Here is a 12,962-nt window from a genome sequence, read left to right as displayed (position 1 = left end):
ACCGTACAGTGATATATGAGGGGGAATAACACAGCTCCCAGCACACACTGATATGTGGTATTATTATTATATAGGGGAGAGGGGACTGTACAGTGATATATGAGGGGGAATAACACTGCTCCCAGCACACACTGATATGTGGTATTATTATTATATAGGGGAGAGGGGACCGTACAGTGATATATGAGGGGGGATAACCCAGCTCCCAGCACACACTGATATGTGGTATTATTATTATATAGGGGAGAGGGGACTGTACAGTGATATATGAGGGGGAATAACACTGCTCCCAGCACACACTGATATGTGGTATTATTATTATATAGGGGAGAGGGGACTGTACAGTGATATATGAGGGGGAATAACACTGCTCCCAGCACACACTGATATGTGGTATTATTATTATATAGGGGAGAGGGGACCGTACAGTGATATATGAGGGGGAATAACACAGCTCCCAGCACACACTGATATGTGGTATTATTATTATATAGGGGAGAGGGGACTGTACAGTGATATATGAGGGGGAATAACACTGCTCCCAGCACACACTGATATGTGGTATTATTATTATATAGGGGAGAGGGGACCATACAGTGATATATGAGGGGGAATAACACAGCTCCCAGCACACACTGATATGTGGTATTATTATTATATAGGGGAGAGGGGACCGTACAGTGATATATGAGGGGGGATAACCCAGCTCCCAGCACACACTGATATGTGGTATTCTTATTATATAGGGGAGAGGGGTCTGTACAGTGATATATGAGGGGGAATAACACAGCTCCCAGCACACACTGATATGTGGTATTATTATTATATAGGGAGAGGGGACCGTACAGTGATATATGAGGGGGAATAACAGCTCCTGGCACACATTGATATGTGGTATTATTATATAGGGAGAGGGGACTGTATAGTGATATATGAGGGGGAATAACACAGCTCCCAGCACACACTGATATGTGGTATTGTTATTATATAGGGGAGAGGGGTCTGTACAGTGATATATGAGGGGGAATAACACAGCTCCCAGCACATACTGATATGTGGTATTATTATAATATATAATAATATTTTATTTAAAAAAAAAAAAATGTAGACTCCCATTGGGGATATTACTACTTCACCCACATGGGCATTACTCCCCCACTTGCAGAGCGTAGTGGAGCGTGTGCGGTGTACTGATGATCAGCCCCCCTGCTGCATCGGCAGTGTTCACAAAATATGCACTATAGCGCGTATTTACGCACTACAGGAAGTTGCGGACCCGATTTTAAAAACTGAGTGGGTCCTGCAGGAGGCGCTGCGTGGGGCTGTGCTCTGTGCCGAAGTCAGTCACCGCCGTCGGTGTCTTCTCAACCAATAGCCGTCGGTTTCTCATTAAATAGGCTCCACCATGCGGCGTCTCCTCTCCCAATCTCTGGCTACAGCAGTTAAGTCTAACCTGTCAGTCATACACCAGCCGTCCCACCACGCTCCGACCTGGGACTGTCAAGCCTCGCCCACTGCCCGGGAGCAGCAGCAGCAGTGAGTCAGCGTCTCCACCCTGCATTCCCCCTGTCCCAGGTCAGACTCAGAGTAACGTCTGCACGCGGTCACTCATTGCAGAGCTGGGAGCGGAGCGCAGAGCGGTGATTACAGGGAGCTCAGCTCTCTCTCCCCAATCTCAGCCGGACTCTCCCCTCCTCCTCCTTTCCACCTTACGCGGCTTGCAAAGCCGAGGAAGGTTAGCGTCTGAGCTGGCTCACATCAAGCACACAGAAAGTATCCGTCACCAAGCCTGGGCTGGAGACAGTAGTTAGTTTTAATTAGTCTGTCTGAGGCTCCGCCCATTAACCCCCCACTGCCTGGCCACCACCATGTGCTGCCCCCCTGCCCGCCCGGATGTGCAGGGGGTTAAGTCTCGGGCATAATTTCAATAAGCCGTGCAGTGGAAGGCTTTACAAGCCCTCCCTGCGCTGCAGTGAAGTTCCTCCCGAGCCGGGCATGACGCCACATAGGTGATACAGTCGGAACCGGTCCCACATACACAGGATGTGCAAAATAACACTCCACAGAGGACAGGGCGCTGATCCGCTTCCTCCATGCGGCAGCTGCACCTACTTGCTGGGAGCAGGAGGCTTCTTATTGGCTGCGAAAGTCCTGCTGCTCCTCCCAGCTGATGATCTCATTAGGATGGGTGGCTGCTTGGAGAAAAACTAGTGCCCACGTTTGTAGTAGCATAGTTGCTGCCCTTGCACACTGGGCTGCAATGGAGGTGAAAAATCACAAGTGAGTCCACTTTGGTGAGTACTGTATATTCTCAGAATACTCTTCTGGTACCAAGCTGGTATCTCCCATAAGTCCATGCACGTGTGTACATGCATGACAGCATTTAAGTGAGTTCCTGTGTCAGGGTGCACAAGGTTGTGTAGGTTCCCAGTGTATGTGTGTGCGATGTGGTCTGTGGAAGGTGAATTGTAGCAAGGATATCCCAGCTTCCCCTCTTCTCCAAATCCACCGCTCTCCCCTCATTTTCCCATCCTGTCTGAATTCTACACACCCCTCACGGGTTATAGTCATTATCCTAGCTGTTGGGACGCCGGAATCCCAATAGTAAGTATTACGGTTATGGCTTAGGGCCTGATTCAGACCCGCTCGCAAGCTAGTCGATGGTGCCCCAGTGCGCACACGCGAGCCCCGTAGCGAGTGAGACCTTCACTCGCTCCGGGGCTCGCAGCAAAATGGGGCGGCTGTCGATGTTGATCGACAGCTCGCCCCGTTTTGTAGGCAGGTAGGGGGGGTGGCTGAACAAATGGAGGCGTTCCCGAAGGCGGCCCTACTGACATCACTCGGCATTGTGAGTGCGGAGTCCCTACCTTAGGGTCTCCTCGCAATGCCGATGGTCACGATAAACGCGACCATCTCCTGCCCGCTCGCACTACCTGTGGGTGGGCACCCACTGCTTAGCGAGTGGACAGGAAAAAAAAAGAAAACACTCCTCGCCCTGATTCAGAGCGTGCGCTCACAAACAGCGAGTGGCTCTGAATCAGGCCCTTAGTTTTAGGCACTAGGGGGAGGGTTAGGGCTGGCAAAACCCACACACACCAATCACAGGGCACAAGTGGTAGGGGAAAATATGGGGGGGCGCCAGTTCCTTCCTTTGCCAGGGGCACTTGGACCCCTAGCTACACCCCTTTGTCCTGCCAGTCTTACTTTGTTCTCATTAAACACATCATCAGCCTGGTGTTTAGGAATCTGCAGGAAGAGTTGTAGTTCTAGCAGCTTGTAGCCTGTGCAATGTTTATGTATAGAGTGCTCCATGAGTAAAATGTTTTTAGAGTGCGGCTTGATGGTACACTGCTAGAATATGTTGGTGTTTAAAATCATAATACCTCATCATTTGCCATATAAGTAAACTTTGGCAGAAGTGTGAAAATAAAAAGTAAAATGTAACTACATAGTATAAGCAGTGGTCGCAAAACACGCCCTATATCGCTCTAACTGCGATCTACCCTTACTCCATCCTTGCCCACCAGTACTACACACGCCCTATATCGCTCTAACTGCTATCTTCCCTTACTCCATCCTTGCCCACCAGTACTACACACGCCCTATATCGCTCTAACTGCTATCTTCCCTTACTCCATCCTTGCCCACCAGTACTACACACGCCCTATATTGCCCTAACTGCTATCTACCCTTACTCCATCCTTGCCCACCAGTCCTACACACGCCCTATATCGCCTTAACTGCTATCTACCCTTACTCCATCCTTGCCCACCAGTACTACACACGCCCTATATCGCCCTAACTGCTATCTACCCTTACTCCATCCTTGCCCACCAGTACTACACACGCCCTATATCGCCCTAACTGCTATCTACCCTTACTCCATCCTTGCCCACCAGTACTACACACGCCCTATATCGCCCTAACTGCTATCTACCCTTACTCCATTTTTGCCCACCAGTACTACACACGCCCTACATCGCCCTAACTGCTATCTACCCTTACTCCATCCTTGCCCACCAGTACTACACACGCCCTATATCGCCCTAACTGCTATCTACCCTTACTCCATCCTTGCCCACCAGTACTACACACGCCCTATATCGCCCTAACTGCTATCTACCCTTACTCCATCCTCACCCGCCATTACTACACAAGCCCTATACTGCCCTAACTGCTATCTACCCTTACTCCATCCTCGCCCACCAGTACTACACACGCCCTATATCGCCCTAACTGCTATCTACCCTTACTCCATCCTTGCCCACCAGTACTACACAAGCTTCTTTCTACACTTGCCCCCTAGCACTGTCACAACTGCTGTGTGCACTTACCCCTTCCTACCCGTGGCACTGCCTGCCCTTACTTCACTCTACCACCAGCTCTACCCCAACTTTTCACTGCCTATACCTCCAGCTCTACCCCAACTGCTTTTGCCCTCAAGCCCCTCTACACCAACTGCAACCTGCCCGCAGCACTGTCCCAACTGTTGCCTTCCCTCACCCCCCATAATATGTGATGGGACCCAGAAACTGTGAAGTAGGACCCCAATTTTTTAAAGTGAGGGGTCCCTGGGACCCACAATTGTTTTCACTCAGCGCGATCACTGTAATACACAGACGGCCCGCTATTTTGAGTGACAGAATGTGCCGTTTGTGGGTGGTGACGGGAAGATCCAGGAAAACGGGGGAGTGGTGGTGCGAACTCAGTTGTGTCTGAGCGTCAAAGCGGCTTTTTTTTGGTGTCCATAATTACAAGGCTGCGTCATTGTACACGTCTCCTGGCTTGTTTAAACACATAGGCTGTGAGCGCACGGAAGACATTAGTACGCCCACTATGTTTTAGCGTGCGACGGCAGTGCTATCGCAAGACAGTTTAATGACGCCCCCTTTTCCTTCGCAGCATACGTCATCTCCAGGAAGTATATGTAAAATCAGTAACATCGAGTGCCATCGGAGCCGCTCGCATCACTTGTGGTTGACCCTACCCCGCCGCAAGCACTGCGAGTGCCGCAGTGCTTGCGGCGGGGTAGGGTCAACCACAAGTGATGCGAGCGGCTCCGATGGCACTCGATGTTACTGATTTTACATATACTTCCTGGAGATGACGTACGCTGCGAAGGAAAAGGGGGCGTCATTAAACTGTCTTGCGATAGCACTGCCGTCGCACGCTAAAACATAGTGGGCGTACTAATGTCTTCCGTGCGCTCACAGCCTATGCAAATATTAGCAGCTGAGCGGCTGCATGCGAACGCCTCTAGCGAGCGGTTTGAATCAGCTCCCAGCACACACTGATCTGTGGTATTATTATTATATAGGGGAAAGGGGACCGTAGAGTGATATACTGATGTGCCCAGCTATAACGTGGCATCACAGCGTTATATCACACGCCACGCATGGCGCGCCACACAACATGAGTCGCGCCACAAAGAAAGTTTAGTAGTGAAAAAAGTCATTACGTGTAATACAACAATTTGCCCACCAGATGTCACTTTTCCTAAACATCATAGCGCATGCGTCTGATTTAATTACGTGTAATACAACATTTTGCCCACCAGGTGTCACTTTTCCTAAACTACATAGCGCATGCGTGTGATTTCAGTACGTGTAATACAACATTTTGCCCACCAGGTGTCACTTTTCCTAAACTACATAGAGCATTCGTGTGATTTCCAATGTACCGTACGGTATGTTCTGTATCACCGCCCGATGATTGACAGAAGCGGTGATTCAGTACACTATACAGTATTACAGCGTTTTCCACATGGAATCAGGAATGTACGGTATAATAAAGCGGTAGAAGAATGTCTAATCCAGTTTGAAATCATTAAGCTCTGTATTACCCACTGACTGTGCGGTTGAAATCATACTGTGTTTGCGCAAATGTAAATACTGTCGGCACTGTCCCGGACTTAGACATTAGACTTTACAAACTACAGAACTCTAGTAATGGGTGAAGCGTGTGGCCTAGCGGTCTAATGCCTAGTCTCACTGATTCTCCCCTCTTCTTGTTCCGTGGGTTCGAGACCTTGAAAATACAGTATGTTTTTTTAATTTATTTTTAAAATCTTCACTTAAAATATTCAGTATTAATACAGTACATGTGGAGCGCATGCCTGCCCAGTGCTTCGGGAGTCAAACAGCGAAAATAGGATTTTTATTATTGTACATACAGTACTGTACTTTAGAACGCAAACTTGCGTCAATGTCGGCGCTGACATAAACATGGACATTATAGTGATTTATTATGACCATCAAGTGGCAATGGGCCCTGTTAAAGAGACTGGTTTCTGTATACCAAACTGACTGCGCGTTTAAACCGCAAAATTGCGTCAATGTCTGTGCATGCCCAGTGGTCGGGTTTCAATCACAATGGAATGTGTGCCGCATGTCCAGTGGAGCCAAGCCATGCATTAAGTAGCGCTATTTTATGGCGCATGCCCAGTTGTCTGTATTGCTAACTGTTGAATTTTCACATTTGTGCCATTCTGCACTGTCCGAGACTTACCGCACAGTATACACAATAGTAAATTCATGACTTCATAAGGTGCTACAGTACAGTTTGTAGGGAAGGCTGCTTATTACATACTAACTGTGATGCAGAGCGCAAACTTGCGTCAATGAAAATGCTGTCCTAGACTTGGAAACTTTAGTAATTTAATATGTTTAGTAACTGATAGTTGACTCTGTATAAGAGAGGGGTCTCTATAGTACAAACTGACTCCGCGTTTAAACCGCAAAATTGCGTCAATGTTAGCACAGTTTGCGTTGTGGTAACTTATAGCCAGTTCTGATGGGTTACGGTACAAATAGGATCTCTGGCGCGTGCCCAGTGGCGGGGTTGCAATGCATTGCCAGTTGTGCTGCGCCATAGCCATACCCTTGTAGCGCTATGCCATGGCGTACAGTATGGAAGATCATACAGTAGCGGGTCATGATTCACACACAGTGAAAGTGGGATCTCCGTATTACACACTGACTGTGTAATAATAATATTAAAAATAAAATGTGTAACCTTGACTGTCTAATAATATTTTAAAAAAAAAAGTTTAACCTTCCAGGTTTCGAACCCGGAACCGGGTTGTACAGACGTCTGCAATGTAGAAGTTCGATTTCTTACCTCTACGCTACAGACGCCTGAGTACTTCATCGTATGGTACTGTAGATGTCACATAAAGTACTGTAGAGGACAGATGCAATTCTTACTAGGAGAGACTTGTGAGCAAGGGGTTAGGTGATCCGTCTTGCTTACACTTCTCTCCTTATGTTCGAGACCTTGATAAATTAATTTATTTTTTTAATGTTCACTATAGTACTGTAGTTCAGTCTTGTTATCCAACCCTTACAAAAATCAATATATTGTACTGTAGATGTGCCCAGCTACAGTACTGTAGTTTGTTGCTCCATACAGTACGCCATACAGTATACCGCATTGCTAGTTGCGCGTTACACTGTGGCGTATTGAGTCTCATAGCACTGCGCATGCCCAGTTGTCTGTATTATAGTAAGTACAATACGGTAGACATTGTAGTGATTCCATGACTCTAGGAACTACAGTACAGTAGATGCAGTAGTCTAGGGTGCTAATGCCTAGCCCTACTGCATCTACCCTTTTCTTGTCCCGCTGATTCGAGACCTTTAAAGTATATACTGTATACAGTAATTTTATTTTGTTTTAAATCTTCACTAATACATTATCCAGAAATTCTGGTATTTCTATGCCACAGTACTTTATGACAAAAAAGTGTAACCTTGACTGTGTAATATAAAAAATAAAAAGTGTAACCTTTCAAGTTTCGAACCCGCAAAAGGGTTGTACAGGCAGTGTAATGTATTGGTTTGATTATTTACCATTACACTACAGCCGCCTGCAATACCAAGTTTGCACCTGGCTTGAGTGTTTCCTACAATACTGTACGTCATCGTATCTCAGACGCATGCCCAGATCTACAGTATACCCATGTAGCGCTTTTTTTTTTTTTTAAGTCTTCGCTACTTTTGTTCAGTATTGTTATCCAACCCTTACTAAACTCAGTACATTTTATATATTAGGGGGTAAATGTACTAAGATGGGAGTGCTATTAAGAAGTATTACTGTATCTTCTAGAAGGTGCTACTGTAGATAAATGAGAAGTAGAATCTGTTTGGTTGCTATGGGCAACATACAGTACAGTAACTTCTTGAATAGAACTCCCATCTTAGTAAATTTATCCCTAGAAGTTTCACTTTTTACCCCCAATTTTTTTTCTTCCGCCCCCAAAATGAAAGTGAATTTTTAGTGTGTTCTGCCTTTTTTTTAAAAAAAAGTTACGCAGTTTACAGTACCTTTAGGGGACTGTCTTAAGGCTGCACGTTGAAGGCTTCCCGCAACATTGCACCCCAATTCACCAATTTTTTCCGCCTGCTATTCATACAGTAGGCGAAACTTTTTCACATACTGTCTTACTGTACATTGCATTGACTTCCCGCCTACGGTAGGCAGAAAAGCTTTCAAATTGAATGCCACGATAATTTTACGCCTAGTGAAATGACGTAATCTGCTAAACTTTTTTTAGCCAATCACGTGTTTTTGCTCCAATGGGTGAAAAAGTGCCAACCAATGTGCTCCCAACTGTCATCTCACAGGCTGTGTTTGAAAAATGACAGTTGGGAGCTGATTGACTGACACCTTATCACTTTATCACTTCTCACTCTGTCTCCTAACACTGCTTAGTACAGTAAATACACTCCTTGGAGTGAAAAGACGAGACCGGCTAAAAAAAGTAAATAGACCACCCCTAAATTGAAAACGTCAGTATATGACTGTGGGCGGCAACCCCCATTGGCCGGCGCGCCTCTGGTGAGTGAAATCCTGTCCAATAGTACGATACACCCCTGCTATTGACTTTTTGTACCTTTTTAATGACAGATGCACGTGTTGGGTCTCAGGCGCACTTAAAGACTGAATTACATACAGTACAAACACCAATTGTATAAATTAATGACAATTTTTATTTAACCTACAGTAACATGCTGTACAGAGGGGGGGGACTTCTTTAGCTTTCCACCCCCATAGTCCTCTACTGTCCCCCGCTTCTTTCTTCTGCTGCTGGCATGTCCTGGAATTCCAAGCTGGACACGGACATGACTACTGTACAGTACATACAGTAGGAGGAAGGAGATGACGTGAGAACAGTCCTTCCTCAATGCCGACCGATACAACCTACTGAACAGAGGACTACAGTACCAGAGTTTCACCTATACCAGGTGCAGACTCTACCTTGCATCGGAGTGCAAGGTCCACTGTACGCCCTGAAGAAAGGAGGATAGGCAGAGACAAACAGACAGTAAAAGAGAGACACAGGTTCTCACAGGAGATGCTCTTGTTCTTCATCCTGCTTGATCCCACACACCCTGTACTGTAGGAGAGAAAATACGCCATGCAGGGCCCTTTCCTGCTCTAACAGTGTCACACTAATCCACTTCTCCACATTAATATATGCCCTAACTAACCAGACTAACAAATTTATTAATAACTAATTTGTATTATAATTAAGCCTGGTGGTGAAATACTGTAAGCAGTGCCCCTAGGCCCACAGCCCATAATATAACGATAAAAAAAAATACATGAAACAAGACAGTATTTGGGTGCCCCAGATGGAGGCGAACACCAGCTGTCTGAATACGATAACAGAGCACTAACATTATCAAAAATGCTTTTCTCACCTTATCCTGATGTCGAAGGGACCGCCGCTCCAACCATACAGTAGATGTACAGTAGAAGCCTGTCTCTCAATTCACGGTGCACCCACTACTGTACAGTACTGTATGTCTGCAACTATGGATGTGGATGTTGAAGCAGCCACTACTACTGTACTGTATATGAACCAAAGGAACCTGAAAACTTGAAACATCTGCATTACAAACGGCAACATCAAGCGCAGTAGCAGAAACTGGCAGCTGCAGCACAATCTGTGACGATGCCAATGTGTGCCTTGGAACAGGGGGCAATGTACAGTAAAAGTAGGTGTAAGGAAAAGTATGAAGTACAGTACATAAGGTACAGTAAGGGAAAGTTATTGTAGATAAAGAGCTTATAAAATAAATTAGGAGAATACTGTATAATGTAGGGACAGAAACACAACCACAATACTGTACATACAGTATGGACACAGTGTACAGTACTTAGCAGTCTGGATCACAAACTGAAAAGAGGAAGTTAAACCCCTTCTCCACATTACTAATTATATACAGTACAGTATAAGCTACATAGCAGTGGCTTGACCGTTTCTTTCGATGACAACTGGTAAGACTCTATGGAGATGATCAATATGATTGTTACACTGGGCACGTGTCAATACTGGTCTCCAAAACTTCATTATCCCATCCAAAAGTTCCTGTTTAGTTGTTGGTTTCACATCAGACCTGATGAACCTCTTCAACTGGGCCCAGACCATTTCAATGGGATTCATGTCCGGTGACCTACAGGAAAGTAAAAAAAAAATATTCAGTCACAGAGTACTGTACTTTAGTAAAAAGTGTACTAGAATAATTACTGCTCGGTACTGTACAGTACATACTTTTTGATACAATAAACAGTTAATACAGTACTATAGGACAATACTCACTCTGGTGGTGTGCGTTCCCAATTTATCCCTCTCTCTTCCATGAATTTTGCTGAAGCCGAATGTTTGGGATCATTATCCTGGAATAATCGATGTCCTGATGGAAAGCATTTTCTCACAAATGGCACCATACAGCAATCTACTATTTTTTCTTGGAAGAAGGTCTTATCCATGATCCCTAAAGAGATGAGAAATTGTCAGTAACAAGCGTACACTGTACAGGACTGTAAATAATTTTTACAACAAACATTACTGTACTGCACCTTCAAAAATATAGATCGGTCCTGCACCCCAACGAGATATACCTCCCCATACATGGACCTTTAATGGATGCTTCGGACGTGATTTAAGTGAGAGATGTGCACGGTGTCGGAAGGACAGTCTTGAGAACCTCTCGAGAGAAACGGAAGTTTCATCTGTGAAAATTACGTAATTAAAATTCTCTCCACTCTCTATCCACTGTCGTGCTTGTTCAACTCTCTTTACTTTATTAACATCCCTTATCATGGGATTTATCCTGTGGAATAAAAACAAGTTTTAGTTTACTGTCATGTAAAATCAGTGCATTATTAATATACAGTATATATATATTTTACAGTATGTACAGTACCTTGTAGGGCCAAAACTCCATCCCAGTTCCTTACGCATCCGTTTGATGCTGGAACAGGAGCTGTCCAGGTCACATTCTGCTTTTAGAATACGCTGGATTTGTAAAGCTGTACGCTCATCATCCTCACAACTCAATTTGTGCATAATCTTTTTGACGCTCCTACGGTAGAACACATACAGAGCATATAGCAATTATTGGACAGTTAGTGTTGAAATTGGAACACAATACAGTAGCAATCTAGCAACATACAGTATAGTGTAATGAAAAAAGGTTGATGTAAAGTACCTACCATGTGCATTTTGAAGGAAATCTATATCTGGTCCGCGTTCTCTCAAATGCATGATAGCGCACAGTCTGTAAACTAACAAGAACACCACATTCTTTCAGCCAGGCCTGGATCTGTCGTGTTGTTTTGCGTTCTTTTTTCATGCTTGCAATTATCTTGCTGATGGCTTTGCTGATTTTTGCCATGTTTGACGACAAAATCTGTGTAAAGAACAAGAGAAATACGTTACAGTACTGTTGCTGAGTATACAGACTGAGTACAGTATACAGTACATAATTTAATGTTCAGTATCTTAAACACGGGGGTATTACATTCTTACTGTACATCAGCCGTAACATGTGTACACCGGTATATACTGTACTGTACTAGTAAATTTCATTTTGCAGGCTGTGTTTAATAAAAGATAGTTTTGAGCTAATTAGTGATATATATTTCCCAATTTAATCTCACATCAAGCTTTCATACAGTATGCCCCTAAATACGCAAATATGCATCTACCGTATGAAGGAGACAAACAGGACAATAAACACAGCAATATTGCGACTGAAACTAAAATGGCCGCCGAGCAAAACAAGATGGCGGCGGGGACAGGACGGTCACTCACGGGAAACTATGAGGGGCAACGGGAGGCTAGGAACGATCGGTGTCTGTATGTGATAGTTACTGGATTCACAAATAAGCCTCTACGGGGATGGGTGAAGGACGGGGCATACCGAGGCAGCAGGACGATAAACACAGCAATATTGCGACTGAAACTAAAATGGCGTATGGCTTGGAGCCACAGATCCCATTGTACCCCCCTCCATTTCTAATCCATCGCAGATGGCTGACAGCCACCATAGCGCCAAACGTGTAATACAGAGAGCTCTCTCTCATACAGATCCCACTACTACCGTACTTAGTGTGCATGGTCGGAGCAGCATCACCAATGTCATAAGTTTGCTATGCAACGCTATTTTGCGTTTCAAACGCACAGTCAGCTTTGAACACAGAGCGCTCTCACAGTCGGAAACCACTGTCAGACACAGTCCAAGGGACGTAGCCATGGTGCGTAAGGCTGAGACCGCATCTACGCTGTCGCATGTTTGCGTTTTGCATTTTGGGAGCACAGTTTGTGATGCAGAGCCCTGTCTCTCATTCTAGACAGTAGATTCACTAGCAGTTTCTGCAGTTATGAAATCACTATTCTGTGGCACACTAGTTGTCCTAGCAGACGGGGGATGGTGTCCTTAGCAATGGTCACAATTCGTAGCACTTTTCAGGACACTAGGGCAGAGCTGACTGCTTACAGTAAATGGATTAACAAAGCTTCCTTTATTATGGTAAGGTGAGGCTCTTGCTTGCTTTGGGGGAAGGGACCTGATGCGCACTGTGTATGACTCTCGACCCCACTGGGCATGCGCCAGAAATCCCATCGCAACCCTCCTACTGGGCATGCGTCCGCCAGAGATGGAAATTCAACA

This window comes from Taudactylus pleione, unplaced genomic scaffold (assembly GCF_031769625.1).
Source record: "Taudactylus pleione unplaced genomic scaffold, aTauple2 ptg003562l, whole genome shotgun sequence".
NCBI classification, from domain to species: Eukaryota; Metazoa; Chordata; class Amphibia; order Anura; family Myobatrachidae; genus Taudactylus; species Taudactylus pleione.
Note: the sequence above shows the minus strand (reverse complement) of the source record.